This window comes from Haliaeetus albicilla, chromosome 10 (genome assembly GCF_947461875.1).
Source record: "Haliaeetus albicilla chromosome 10, bHalAlb1.1, whole genome shotgun sequence".
Lineage (NCBI taxonomy): Eukaryota > Metazoa > Chordata > Aves > Accipitriformes > Accipitridae > Haliaeetus > Haliaeetus albicilla.
In genome coordinates this window covers 25,925,131-25,939,999 of record NC_091492.1, presented here as the reverse complement: position 1 = coordinate 25,939,999, position 14,869 = coordinate 25,925,131, and the positions used below count along the sequence as shown (strand labels likewise).

Here is a 14,869-nt window from a genome sequence, read left to right as displayed (position 1 = left end):
AGAATTCCCCAGCCAGACAAACTCCACATTGCCCATATTATTAAGAGGCATAAGTTGTTTGGGGTTGTGTTTCTACTCCCATTTCCAAAGGTGGTTTTGTGCAGAAGGTGTCATAACTTCTAGAAATTAAATGGCAACCTTGCTGTCTTTTCTTCCTACAAGGAAGACTGGGAGGTGTAAATGAGTTTCCGGTTTGGGGTATTTGGATGCTCTGCAGTTAAAGTGGCATAGAAACAGGATTTTCCATTTTTACAGACACTTTTCTCATTTTTAAGGAAGAAGGGTATGATCAGAAATTGGTTCAGAAGTCACCAAGAGATCCATAAGCTCCCTGAAATTATCAAAGAATATGAAATACAATTTTTAACGTAAATTGCCAGCAATCTCTAGTAACAGAGCTCAATGAGGTTAGCCTCCATCATGAGCTATGAATTTGGGGCCTGACTTTTTGGATAACTTTGTGTGAACTTTTCATTGCCTTTTGTGGGAGGATGGGGAAAATAATCCCAACAATTAGAGACTGGTGAGGTGAGGTTTCCACACAACAGAGAATGTCAAAACATTTCAAAAATACTCATTACTGGTTTGTGCATGCAAAATGTTTTATCATTGTAATATTAGTAGTATGTTATTTGAAACAAACACCTTAGGGCTAATAGCAACTTTAGATTATGCATTTCTTGATGGAAGTGTCTTAGTTGTTCTCATAAACAGGATATTGTTTTCGAGCCTTGACAACTCAAGGCATTTTGCATTTTCATTAAACAATGCATTTCTGTTTGCATTCAAAAGCAATCATGTCAAAGTGAGTTAAAAGGCAGCTTCGGCTGAGCCTGTGAGAGTTGAGCACATGACTTTTAATTCTGAGAATCCACCTGAATCCTTGGGAAATCAGTGAGGCTCCACAAAATTCGGCAATTCCCGTACATCAGTAGCCACGTGATTAAAAATTTTTTGCCATAGTTAAGTTTCCCTTGATGCACTTTTAGCCCATAACTACTTCTGTTGTCCTCAGCAGGTGTAAATGGCAGCTAAATTCTTTCACCTTGACATCTACCTTTTATGTGCAGAAACTATTACTTTATCTCCTTCCAGTCTTCTCTTCATAAGTGGGCATCCTTCAGAGGTTATCTTCCTTAGCCTTCTGATCATGCATGGTTATTGAAGCCAGTTGGCAGCTGGTCAGTACCTAGAGTAGGGATGGGGATCCCCAAGCAGAATGACATCCTCCAGCTGGAGCTGTGACAACAGTCAGTGAAACAAGGGACAGGAAGCAAATAATGAAATCAGTTTCATTGTGAACAAAAATGGGGTGTGCGCAGTCTGCAAAATTCTATTCTCCACTCCTCCCTCTTCCAAACCACTTACAAGGATGAACCTCGTGGTCCCTCCAGCTAAATGTACAATGGATTTAGGGGAATGAATTAAAATCCCACACCTAGCAGCAGATATAGCCAATATGTCTGCAATACATTGGTTGCTGTCTGTGAACCACTGCTCACATGGTCAATGTTCAAGTCAAAGCTGAACAAACTGGAGTGAGTTGCATCCCCATGTTCATAGAGACAGAAGTGGTAGAGTCACATCAGCAATTATACAGGTTTTTTATACCATAAAAATATAATACAAAGGGAACCCCACAGCATGTAACAGTATGTACCACAGAGAATTGAATAATGCCGGTAAACAATGTTAAAATAATTATAGTAATTATAAGTGTTACACATGCGGGAAAAATTGTTTGGAAAATAATTAAGACCTCATGCACAAAGGTTGTCTCATCTTCCTGGAAGTTCAAGAAAGCATATAAAACTCAAAGGATTTAGGGCTCCTCTGGCTATTTCTCTTGAATTCTTCCTGGACGGCTGGTAAGTCCCATTCACCTCAATCTAATTATACTGAGTAAAACGTTGCTTTTACATGAGCTGGGGTTTAACAGCAAGCCACTCTGCGGTTTCTAAAAATATTAATGAGATTCTTTCTCAAAAAGTCTGCTAGAAATTATTTAGTTGTATACTTGGACCATGTGTAGCCTTAAAAATATATCTATGGGGACTGGCATTCTTATTAAAAAAGGTAGTGCAATTTTGGTTTTATCTATTTACTGTATGGTATCCAACATAAAAGGCATTTTAAGCTCTATTCAGGTAGAGTTTAGATAACATTACCACAGAATGGTTTGGGTTGGAAGGCACCTTTAAAGGTCATCTAGTCCAACCCCCCCGCAATGAACAGGGACACCTCCCACTTGATCAGGTTGCTCAGTAACATTAATATTAGTATTTTTTCATTAAAAAATTGGAGAAGACCTGAGATGTTCAAATTAATTTTCCAAAAGTTTTTATTCATAAATCAGCAAGTTTTAGTTTACAAAGGGATAAAAAAAGGACTAAAATCTTCTTGCCTCCTTCCTTTCCTGCCAGAATGATCGAGTTTGCATCCAAACCACAGCTAGAACAAAGAGTTCATTTCACTAAGAAGTGATGTGTCCCCAATTTTCAATTGGTCATTCATACGAGTCTGTTTGTTCATGGCTGAAGCCTCTCTCTTTGGGTTAAGACACCTTTATCATAGCACTATTAGGAAGGAGAAATTCTGCAAGGAGAATTGTTTTCATACTCAATGACTTCATGATTTTTCTGATGAGAGCATCTGATGCTGAGTATTGACAGACATAAAAAGCTAGACAAGATAAGTAATGGGATCCCCTTTAACCTTTCCATCATAATCAGTGGACAGAAACAGGCATTTCACATGCATTGTTTAAACACCTACCTCTGAATGAGCTTGACTGCACTCTGAAAGTGCTTGTTTTTCTCCAGGGACAAAAATAAAGTGGCTACTTTATAGGTAATCATCACGCAGTTTTGAACTTTGACAGATAAATCCCACAATATGTTTTTGTAATTAGTTCCAGCTGAATGACCTAAAAGATGGATTCAGGGTCTAGGCAAAAAGGTAGGCACCAAAAATCTCTATGATGTTCTTGGCTCTGCCACAAATGGTCTCTGAAAACCATCTAGAGGTACCTGGAGGCAAGATTTTCCTAGGATCTCAGGGACTAGCAATGGAGAACAGCACCAAAATTGGGTCCTTCCACCTCCCGCACAGCATTCTGCAGCTTGCAGAGCTGGGATAATGTTTCTTCCTCCCAGTCCTGCCTGACACAGACTTGTTACTCTGCACAAACCTCTCAGGACACTGATACAGTGCCCAGCTGTCCTGGTTTCAGCTGGGATGTAGTTAACTGTCTTCCTAGTAGCTGGTACAGTGCTATGTTTTGAGTTCAGTATGTGAAGAATGTTGATAACGCTGATGTTTTCAGTTGTTGCTCAGTAGTGTTTAGACTAGAGTCAAGGATTTTTCAGCTTCTCATGCCCAGCCAGGGCACCTGACCCAAACTGGCCAACAGTGTATTCCATACCATGTGACGTCCCATCTAGTTTAGGAACTGGGAAGTGGGGGGCAGGGATTTGCCGCTCGGAGACTGGCTGGGTGTCGGTCAGCGGGTGGTGAGCAATTGCCCTGCGCATCATTTGTACATTTCAATCCTTTTATTACTACTGTTGTCATTTTATTAGTGTTATCATTATTAGTTTCTTCTTTTCTGTTCTATTAAATCGTTCTTATCTCAACCCAGGAGTTTTACTTCTTTTCCTGATTTTCTCCCCCATCCCACTGGATGGGGGGGGAGTGAGTGAGCGGCTGCGTGGTGCTTAGTTGCTGGCTGGGGTTAAACCACGACACCAGCACAATCTCATCAGAAGGAATCCTATTATGCATAATTACTCTAACAAGGGCTGGGCATTCTCTATCACTGAAACAAACAAATAATCCCAGGCAAGGCCATTCTTCAATACAGGCATATAAAATACCCATTCCTGTATGACCAGTGGCCTTATGGCACCACCAGTGGCCATGTTGAAGTCACTGGCCACAGCTGCAGTACCTCTCCAGTTGTCCTTGGTGGCTGCTCAGACAGGATCTGTAACTGGGAGACTGAGAAGAGGTACTGCATCGGGGCAGAGGTAGAAATGGCCCATGGGCAATGGATAGCAGTGATAAAATGGGATGGAGGTTGGTTAAACTCAGAGGCCTAAGGGTCCTTTTTGGGAGGGTGGAGGCAGGGTGAGGACTCAGGGCGATGGGGTGAGTGGAGCAAGGGGACAAGCCTGTACTGACCTGTGAGCTTCATTTCCTGAAGTCACAGGCTCACATTGTCTCTGCTACAGCATCTACATTACCTGCACAGCCCCTATAACTAAAATACCTGAGCTGCACTCTTATCTACTTGCACCTTCTTCTCCACCACAACGTATCCCCAGCTGTGGCACATGCCTCACCCTCCCTACAAGGGTAACACAAGAGAAGAGCAGGAGTCCCCCGCAAGGTGCAAGGGTCGGCGGGACGAAAGGCAACGTGTGGGTTGCAAATGCTTTGAGAAACATGCCTGTGGTCTCTTACATGCTGCAGGTTTGCCACCTTTTCTGCCAGATGTCCTTCGGTGGGGAACAGGATGCAGGATGGTGTTTCTACTCATGCAATGTGCAGTGCCCCCAGCCTCTTGCTGCCAGCTGCAATGACCCATGTGTTATATCCTGTGGTGCCTCCAGGGTCATTATATACCCCCCTCCTGTCGTTGTGACATTCCCAGGGCCGATCCTCAGCACGTGCCCACAGGAGACAGTAGTCGGAAGTTCTGCAGCCCCGGAGGAAGGTGCACCAGCCCCACTGACATCTTTGAGAGCAGAAGTCCTGTGCTCAGAGCCACCTGCAGAGAGATTTGTCCCAAAACCACGGTGCTCCTATGTGTTTTCTTCCCACTGGATGCATCCTTGCAGTAGACCCGGCTACAGATGCTATCAACCATCTGAGAGTGAGAGGGAAGAGCATGCTCCAGAGAAAGAGAAGCCAGAAACTGAAAATACAGCAAATGAGGACAAAGAGATCTCGGAAGCATAACATAGTGATACCAATCCCAGTGACCAAGTCCAAAGGCCTTATAGAGTCCTACTGCCTCTCTAAACCAGACTTCCTTATGTCATCTTTATGCTTTACCTTAAGTTCACAGTTTTTTTCCTCATGTACATTCTCCCTCAGGTGATTAGATTAATAAAATGCCCCCATCCTAATTTGTGTTAACCTGACCTCTGAAACACACAGCATCTGATTCTCAAGAACAATTTGTTCTTTTTCCCATTGCTTTCCAGAAAAATAGAAGCAGCAGCTGTTTCAATAACACCACAAATGTGGTCAACTAGACATGACAAACCTTTCACTGCTAGACCTAATTAGACTGGCCTTAGCATTTAAGAGAATTAGTCTCCAGGAAATTCACCTTTACTTTTGATAACTATGTATATACACACACACATGTCATTTGTTTCTGGCTTTCAGTTTCACTGCAGGAAGGAAGTCTGGGGGAAAAAGAAACTGATCCTCTCTTTATACTTGATTTTATTTAAGAAAAGGGAAAAAAGTATTTGATTAAATGTATTACTTGCATATAGAAGTTAAGGCAGTATATGAGTGACAAAATCCACGTCTGGAACTGTGCAGTTTAAGCTGTTATTTATTCTAGCAGTCTTACCCTGTGCTTTCCCTTCCCATTAAAATTATTCTGCATTATCATGGTGGTTTTCTCATTTTCTTTCTCTTCTACTCTTGATTTTCAGGTTACCTACTAATGAAATTCAAATGGCAAAGATCAAACCCAAATCTGTCAGTCCTGCTCACCCATGAAGTGAGAAAATAAAGAACTCCCTCTTGCACTCCTCAGCTCTGTTCACATGCCTTTGCACAAGACAGTTTTATTTTCACGTTCATCTCACAGCTTTCACTTGTTCCTCATCCTGTTAAGTACAGCTTGTGGTTTTGAGAGTTCATGGCTTGATATGTCAGCTGAAAAGCAGCAAGTTGATGAAAAGGAATGACACCCTGAGAAATTTTTCTTATTATTTACTTCAGTTCAGGACCTCCCCCCCCCTCCAGCTATTGCCTGCTCCCCTCCTCCCCACTCTCAAATTCTAAGCTGCTATTCCTCTAAAGATTTCCACACATTTTAAGTGCAAGCATTGTCCTTTTGGTACCAAGAAGAATATTGCTGCAGTTATGATTGGGCACCTCTGCCAGTCTTTGCAAGCTAAAAGCCCAGTTCAACAGAAGTGAAATAAAATTCATAGGCAAACTTGTCCCTAAATCTGAAATGTGAAAGCTGGCTAAACTCTAATTGCCCATTGCTGGGCTGCTGAGTCTTGAGAACTGCTATTTATCCATTTGCCCTCACCTGTGGAGGCAGATGCCCATGAACATCAGGGTGTGCCCCTTATTCTGCAAGCAGCCCATTCAGCCCCATCCAGATGCAGCTGTTTTCCCAGAGACTTCTTCAAAGAGAAGAGGGATTGCAGAAAACTTTACAGGAATGTTAAAACATCATACAAAAACATGCTAAGCAGCCTGGACTCCTGCCAGTCTCCCTGGAAAGCTGCCAGCCTCTGAGAAGACAATTTGCCCACTTGCCTGCTGCAGCCCCCCCCAGGCTCTCACCTTCACTGTGATTTGCTGTCTGCTCGGCCAGCTCACCCGGACATCTGCCTGGGAGATGAGCAGCCCATACATGCTCCCTGCCCCCTGTAAATCTGCTCTTTCTAAAATGAGGCCCTCAAATATTCGGTGTAAATATATTTAATTTTTTCCCTTTACAGGATGAGAACTCCTGTAAATCTGCTTGTTTATCTTGCAGACATTAGCATGTGCCCTACTTTATTAATCTGATATGAAGATGTAATTACTATATTTTAGAAGATTAGCCTGTGAATTGTGTCTGGGTGTCACACCCTAGATAAGCTGGGAGGCAAGGCAGAGATAGAAGCTTTGTTGACTGCCTGGCTCACACAAAAAGTTTTGTGAAAAATCTGGTAATAAGGTCATCAGCAGGGTGGAGCTGCCAGGAACCTCCAGTCCAAAAGACCCAGTCTTGACTCGTTATCTACCCCAGTCCAACAGTTCAAGGAGTTTAACAATAATCTAGTTGCACAAGGGGATTCAGGAAGTGATTTTTCACCTGCTGAAGATGACTTGCAAATTACTCCTTTTATTAAAAAAAAAAAAATTCGTGTCTGAAAACCACTAACTTGGTTCTTCTTGAGAATGAAGCAGCTTGCACAAGATAATCCATCCTCCAAGAGCCTTGTTGAGGCTTTTCAGGGAAGAGCCATTAGCCTTCCAGCCTATGAACTTAGAGCTGGATCCCTTTTGGGGAAATTTGTGTATAATATCCATACGGTGCACCATAGTGCTCTGCTGTCTGAGGTGCAGGCATGTCATTTGGATCCATTCAGTGTGTATTGACACATCGCATTTTCAAAGAACCCTCAATATTCTCTACTCATCTGCCCAAGCCATATCCTCAGACACTGCATTAACAGCCTAGCAAAACCCCCAGTATTTCTGATAATACTGCATCTTTCTACCAATTTGGCCTTCACTCTTAGTCTTTCCTCCTTTGCCTGCCATTTAACAGTCTCCCACAAACACATTTCACCTGTTTCTTTTACACTGTTTTTTTCAGTGCTTTCCACCCAGACTGCCTTGCATGTGGGAGCCCAGCTGTTCCTCTACCCTTGCTGTTTCAGTCATTATAAAGGATGCCACATTTCATTGTCATCATAACATCCCACATCGTCTTCTCACTGCTTCTTGCAGACCTTCTTTCTCTTTACACCTGCATGGCACAGATGTTTATCATCTTATTACAGGATAACTGATGCCCAAAAGCCACCTAACCTGTCTAAGGACACTCTGTACATAAGGGTGGATCTAAGACTTAGACACACCTAATTATTATTAGTCTTATTACTTATAGCCTGTCATTATAATTCCAATATTGCATGCTAGCCAAATTTATGATGGGACCAGGGAGACCAAGACGTGGGACAGACACAGGAGAAGGGGCAGAGTGAATCCTGCATGAGATGCCCAGAAAAGGTGCTGGTGCAGGGCTGCTTTTACTGTTTAAATCCCTTTTCAAATCATGACATGAGTTACTGGGAGCAAGGTAGGAGTACACTGGCCTTTGTGGCAGCTTTCTACTCAAGCTGAAGTTTTAACTTCGTTGACCCAAGTTGGAAGAAACAGTGCTATACAGGTATTTGCAGCAGAAGAGGACCTAGCACCATAATTCAGATATTTCCTCTGGATAGCAGAATTCTGCTTTTCCTTTTGTGAGAAGAGCCTTCCCTGTCTCTAAGCTCAACTATAAATTCACTTAACAGGGTTCTGTACCACTAGATCAGCACCCTTTTAGTCTAATAGCCTTGAGTGAACTGAAAGCCAGCTGCCAGTTTTTCTGCTGAGATTAGCAGGCTTAAGTAATAAACCAGAATGAAGATTTAATTAATAGCTTTATAATTAATAGATTATTAAATTGGATATTAGCACCACACCTCTGTGAGCCATGAGGTGATACAGGAATATGAATCCACTCCAGCAGTATCAGCACATACCATGAATGCTAACAAAGTATTAAAAATGCATTATTTGCAAGGGTGGAACTTCCAAAGCACTCCATTCTAAATAACCCAAAACTTGGACTCACAAGCACCCGTCTTACTAAGAAAGGGGTCTATACACATCTCTTCCATACTTGCATTTTAAGAAGACATAGCTAACCCCACATCCCTTCCTCCCCTTTTGTCATAGGACAAAAGTGTTATTCCAGGCTGTCTTTGTCTAAATACACAATTGCCACTCCAGCAAACACACACTACTACATCCTTCTCACCTCTACAAACCTCTTGGTTCTTACTGAAGTACTTCACCTCTTTTTGCAGCAATTCAGACATAGAGAAGAAGGTACAGTTCTCCTCAGATCCTGGTTCTTATGGGGTGAGGTGGGGTGGGGCAGAGCTGGGCTGGGCTGATTTACGGAGCAACCCAGCAGCCTTATCAATGCTGCTGTATCAGCTTGTCCCACACCTGGGGACTTCAGATGACCCAGTAGCCTTCAGAGTCCTACAGCCCTGCTGCTGGTCAAGCAAGGTGCCTCTGACCTGGAAAACATGCTTGGGTGATGGGTATGTTGCGTGCAGCCTGAGAGGTATACATTGGCCAGCTTCTATACAAAGTGAAATTATACACAGACATCCAAGATGTAGTTACACCTTGGGCTGCAATTTCACATACCCTCAGGTTTTATTGAGGAAAGCAACACTCATATTAAAGAGCATTAGTTCTGTTTTGTTTTTTAAGATGAAAGATACCTGGTAAGGTTGCAGTAGTATAATTACTCCTGAGCTCCAAGCAAATCTCATTTAGTGGTGGGGGAGAATTCTTCAGCTTCAGAATTATTTGTGTGTATAATTATTTAATCCCCACCTTTTTGTTGCACTGTAGCTAGAAAATGTAACCAAACCTACCCATAAGAGAGGAAATCCATATAAAGAGAGAGCTGCATTTTGCCATTAGAGACTAGGTATTTGGGATGCAAATGGGACATGAGTAGACTGAGGTCACTGACTACAAATTCCCTCTGGGATCAGGGTGAATTTTGCTGAAAGGGCATTAAATGAGGAATGTGAAAAGGCAAAAAATTGAAGAAAGTAATCTTAGTGCCAGTGGCAACTGGAACACACAGTGGTGGCTGAATACAGGGTGTCCATATCAGTTGAGTTTCTAAACTTCCAGTGCCCTCAAGGGACAGCTAGACAGTACTTTGAAAAGATGGCAGAATGGCTCAATTGATGAAATGCAAGCATTTATGGAAAGGTAAATGAATGGATAGATTGCCAGGCTCCACCAAATGTGTTTGCTGACTGTAAGAGAAACTCAGATATGCATTTTCAGACACCCAAGTGTAGCTATCTCAATCTGGAACTGCATCTAACCCCTATGTCCTCCTTTCTCATGTACCAACCACATAGTTACACAAACAAGCCCAACTTTGAGGCACAAAGACTTGTTCAGCTTTACTGAGTGACTGACAGGACAGGCAAGCAGTGGTTTTAGGTTCTAAGAAATGGCTACTGAAGAAGATTGTTATAAGATAAAGCCTGAGACATGGAAGGCAGATGTGGGTGTGATTTTAAGAAGAAATGAAGTTCCTTTGATTTTGGGAACTGGTGGAAGCATCAGTTTTTCTGGAAAACCACAATACTATCATCAATCTAGAATCTTTTTCTTATTTTTTTCTGTTGTCTTGTGCTGTGCTCAGCCCACAGTCATGAGGTATCCTATACTTAAAATAGCATAATCTGAGTAAATCATCTCCAACAGCTCCAAATACAGGGAGAGGAGTAGGCTGCCAACAAAAAAAAGATTTTTTTTTTTTCAACAGGGGTGAATAAAGGGAATCAAGTAAATGTAATGCACAACTTACAATGAACATAAAAATACAAAACTGAGATACTGCCGTGGTTTGAGCAATATAATAACACTGAATATACAAATAATGGAAGAGCAGACAGTGGTGATCTAGTTCTTTAGTTCCTTATTCCATCTTCAGTCTTGCAATTAGGCAATGAAAAAGCACTCAGCAATATTGACCCTCCAGTTTGAACAGTTTTGGAAATAGGTTTCCAGCTGACAGGTCTTAGACCACTTTGGAAACCTATGCCAAAATGTGGATATCCAGGATCCAAAGGAGCCTTAAATTTACACTCTTGCACAATGATTCCTATATTTTAATCTATTTGTTTTGCTGCGTGGTGGTGTTTGCTATTCTCTTACAAGCACTCTCTGCCTGGAATTGCTATGATAAAATCTGTGGAAAAAAAAAAGGTTAAGGATAATGTTTTGCTACAATCTGTGATAATAATATAGGCTATTTCCTTTCAGACAAGAGAGCTTTAAGACCAATTTAGAAAATTATAGCATGGCACAGGTGAGAGCAATAACAATTAAACCAGCTTCCTCTTTAAGATTTAATCTTAGTATGCAAAGCAGCTGTGTAAGGAGTAGAGCACAGTACTGGGATTTCTAAAACTAGGAAATCAATAAAGCCGACAACAACAACATGATGCTAGAAAAAACAAGATGAGGAATCTTTCAAATAAGAAAGAATTGCTTTATGTGAGGTGAGTTTAAATCTAAAGCTGTAAGCACCAAGTCTGGGATTCCTCAGCCAGGCCAGATTGCTGGTTTACGTAAGTGTGTTGCTCTGTATATGAAGTAACAAATTCTTTAGAGAAAAACACAAAATCTCTGGTGTTTTTTCTTCATATTTCCAAAGTATTTAGCTTTCAGCTGGTGAGGGAGGGTATTTGTTTCTCTATCTTTAAAAGAATTCTTTGATGTAAGGTAGCTGAGGTTCAGCTGTTGTGAAAAAGGATGTTGGACCACTGCCAATTACTTTTTTGCATCTTTTATATTTCTAAAAGGATATCTGTAGAGTATGAGGGCTGACTACAGCTTGGGCTTGAAAGACTGTATCTGCTCTTATGGCTTTCTACCTTATGTAAAACTTGAGTTCCCCTTACTTAAAGCTAGGGAAAAGCATCAGTTACAGAAAGCAAACTGTATGGATGGTCAAGCCAGTGTGATTTTCTGTAGTGTCTGTTAAGAAGCTGTGTTTTGAACAAGTTTTCTATACATTGGAAAACCTCAAAAACAATGAGGTCCTTACTAACTTTTAAAAAATATTTGGTTTGGTAACTCCTTTAAATTGCTTCAGCTGTCAATTGCTGTAATTATTAGTTACTTCTCGTGCCCACAGATTGTGTGAGTCATACTACTCTGTGCGGCTTGCTGTTGTATCTCTATTGTCTGCATATGTTCCTCTGGTCATTGTATTGATTTCATGGTCATGAAATGTAAACAAAATAATGTGTATTTTTTTTTGCTTTAGTTTTAATAATTTTCCATAAGAACATAGATCAGAGGGTTTTTTCCTATATAAATGTGATTATGTGCACCACGGTATAAGCATTTGTCAGGCCTTGTGAACTTATTCTAGCTGAGGTTATTGACCTGTTATTCAGGTAACCTTTCCTCTGAATCCTGTAGTCCCACAGGTAGTGTATAGTGTTCCTCTCCTTGTATTGGCCTCCAATAAACACACTCAGAAATGAAGAAATTGAATTTTCCTAGTTATTAGTAATTTTTTGGTGTTTATTCTGAAGGCACCTTGGAAGGGGATGATTCCTTGAAATGAGGAACTGATGATAAATTGTAAAAGCTTGGTAAGGTGTCTCTCCTTAGCTGAATTTCTAATTGGATTATTGTACCTGATCCTAGTGCTCACAGGAAAGCCCATGAACCACTTTGGTATCTCTTACTTTCTACTTACCTGGGACGTGGTATAGTCATGTAGGAGAACATCTGTCCAAAGGACAGTCCCAAGCCATAAACTCCAGTCCCAAAGCCCCTGGAGTGAGTACACAATGGCCATGGACACTAAAGGCTATTTCATGTAAAAAGATTTCCTACCTTTAAAGAGGAAAAAACCAGAAGGCCACTGGTTATTACTACCTGAGATGACAAATGATAAACTGCAATCCTATGCTTACTAGCAGCATGTAGTTTATCCACCTCTGAGCTACCTTCACAAGTATTAGCAAGTATTTAAGGGAAAACCAACCTCAATTTATTGTGAGATTTTCAGCAAAAAGACAAAATGGGTGAAGTGCACGCATCATGCTGTGTGGGATTGGAAATTATCTAATAATCATAAGCTGTTATCAAACCAGTTGCAATAAAGGCAGGCATCACCAGGGGAAAACATTCTGTTTCACAAGATGTAGAGAATGGTTGCGTAAAGGTATCTCCCAATTTCTATTCTCTATGACAGCATATAAAAGTGCTCATAACTCAGGTCTCTGTAGCTGCCTCTGCTGACTTATTCTTCTTGGTGACTGGGTAAGTCTGATTTAACTGCATCAGTTCATAATTATAGACGTGGATTTATAGGTAGTGTTAATATGAGGTCATATATCCTACCCTATTTTAGGGTAGGACCTTATTCTCTAAAAACATTTTACTTGGAAACTCTAACTTGCAAATAGGGTGGATATAGGCATTGCCATGTGTGGAGGGAAAAAATGAATCGGAGTTTCAAAAATGTGGATGGTAGCAATTCCTAGGAATTGAGCATCTATCTATGAAGTCAGGACACTCCAAAAACATTATCAGGATAGGACTGACTCCCAGACAGCAAAGGCAATGATGTGAGAAAAGGTCAGAGAGACATTCTTCCCAGAACTCATTTTGGGAATAGGCTACAGGGTAATGGAGCACTAGAGAGGAGTGGGAGTAGACTTAGGAGCCTCAACCCAGCAATTCATCTCACTTGATTGGTGACATCTGTAATGCATATGTCTACTTTAGAGTAGAAAGGATTGTGCCTTAGAAATGATGATTATTTTTTATTATTTTTTTTTAATCACTAACTCTCAAGTTTAGTGTAGATGACTTGAACATATGTATCTGCATCTGTTCAGATGAATACCATTCAACACATCTACACAACCCACGTTACTATAACAGTTTGTTCTTTCACTCCTCTGGTTATAACTACCAGGCTAGTGCACTGTCTGCCTTTCAGGTTGACTTGCCTTCTGGAAAGATGTCTTCCTATGGACAGATGCTTAGCTCCCGCTGTGCTCCGCCATGTGAAGTGAGATGCTCGCAACCACCTATTGACTGTTGGAATGAGCCCTGTATCACATCATGCGGAGATTCAAGAGCAATTGTGTACGCGCCACCTGTTGTTGTGACTTTCCCGGGACCCATTATCAGCTCGTGCCCTCAGGAAAGTTTTGTGGGAACTGCCATACCTGAAATTGAGGGTCAGATGGGCTCTGGAGGTGGAGAGATGGGCTCCGGAGGTGGAGGAATGGGCTCTGGCAGTTCCTGTGGTGGAGGCAGCTCCTATGGGATGGGCTCCCATGGTTCAGGTGGTTCTTATGGTGGCATGGGAGGGGGCTCATATGGTGGAGAGGGCTCGTGTGGTGGTGGAATCTCCCGTTTGGGAAGCTTTTACCGAAACTCATATTTTTCAGGATTTGGTAGAAATTATCTCCCCTTTTTTTCCAGAGGTTATTATAGGTATCGCTATGGAAACTATGGGCCATTTTAAATCTTCAAGAAAGAGTAATGACTGAAGGAACAATAAAATACAAACTAGTAGCTGACATATGGACCTGGAAATCAGACATGCCAAGCAGCCTCTGCTCCAGCTGATGTCAGTAGGAGCTGGGGTTGCTTGGGATCTTGTTGCGCTTTTTCTAAGGCTTATGATCCCAATGTTGCCTCACTTTGTCATTTGCTCATGTTATGTTTTGTTTTTTCTGAACCTAAAGAGAGTAAAACAAGTAATGGGACTTGACTGTGAAAGTGTCCAGCTGAAGAAGAACATTTTGTGAGCCTTGTGCTCCTCTGAATGACTGATTGATTGTAGTCCTTGTTGAAATGGAAATTACATTCTTTGTCTCTGCATTGCCTCATTCTGCAAGAATGTATTCCACTTTTTGTTTGTATTAAAGCCCTGTTGCATCATAGCACCGTCTTCTGGCTCTCATTTCACTGCAGTTTAATAGTTACAAACCAGTCTGAAAGAAGTTAACTTTGTGCATCAGTCCTTATACATTAATTGAGGGCTATCATCAGAGAAGAATTAATTCCTCTGTATGGCCAGTGCAATTTGTCAGAAATTCTTGAATAAAGTATTTTTTCCCCTTTCTTATATATACCATGGTATACATACTAATAAATAGAACAGAATCATAGAATAATTTAGGTTGGAACAACCTCAGAGATGGTCTGGTACAGCTCCCACTCAAAACCAAGGTAACTTTGAAGCTAGGTCAGTTACTTGGGGTCATTACCAGTCATTCCCTGAATATCCCTGAGGAAATTGTTTTAACCCTCAGCAGGA

General features: G+C 41.4%; 1 long non-coding RNA gene across 1 annotated transcript; it reads left to right on the top strand.

The window, feature by feature from the left end:
• The first annotated feature begins 12,304 nt into the window (after positions 1 to 12,304).
• Positions 12,305 to 14,492, top strand: LOC138687171 (uncharacterized). The gene is made up of 2 exons (XR_011326443.1): positions 12,305 to 12,852; positions 13,538 to 14,492. It is a non-coding gene; the product is annotated as an uncharacterized lncRNA (long non-coding RNA).
• The last annotated feature ends 377 nt before the right edge of the window (positions 14,493 to 14,869 follow it).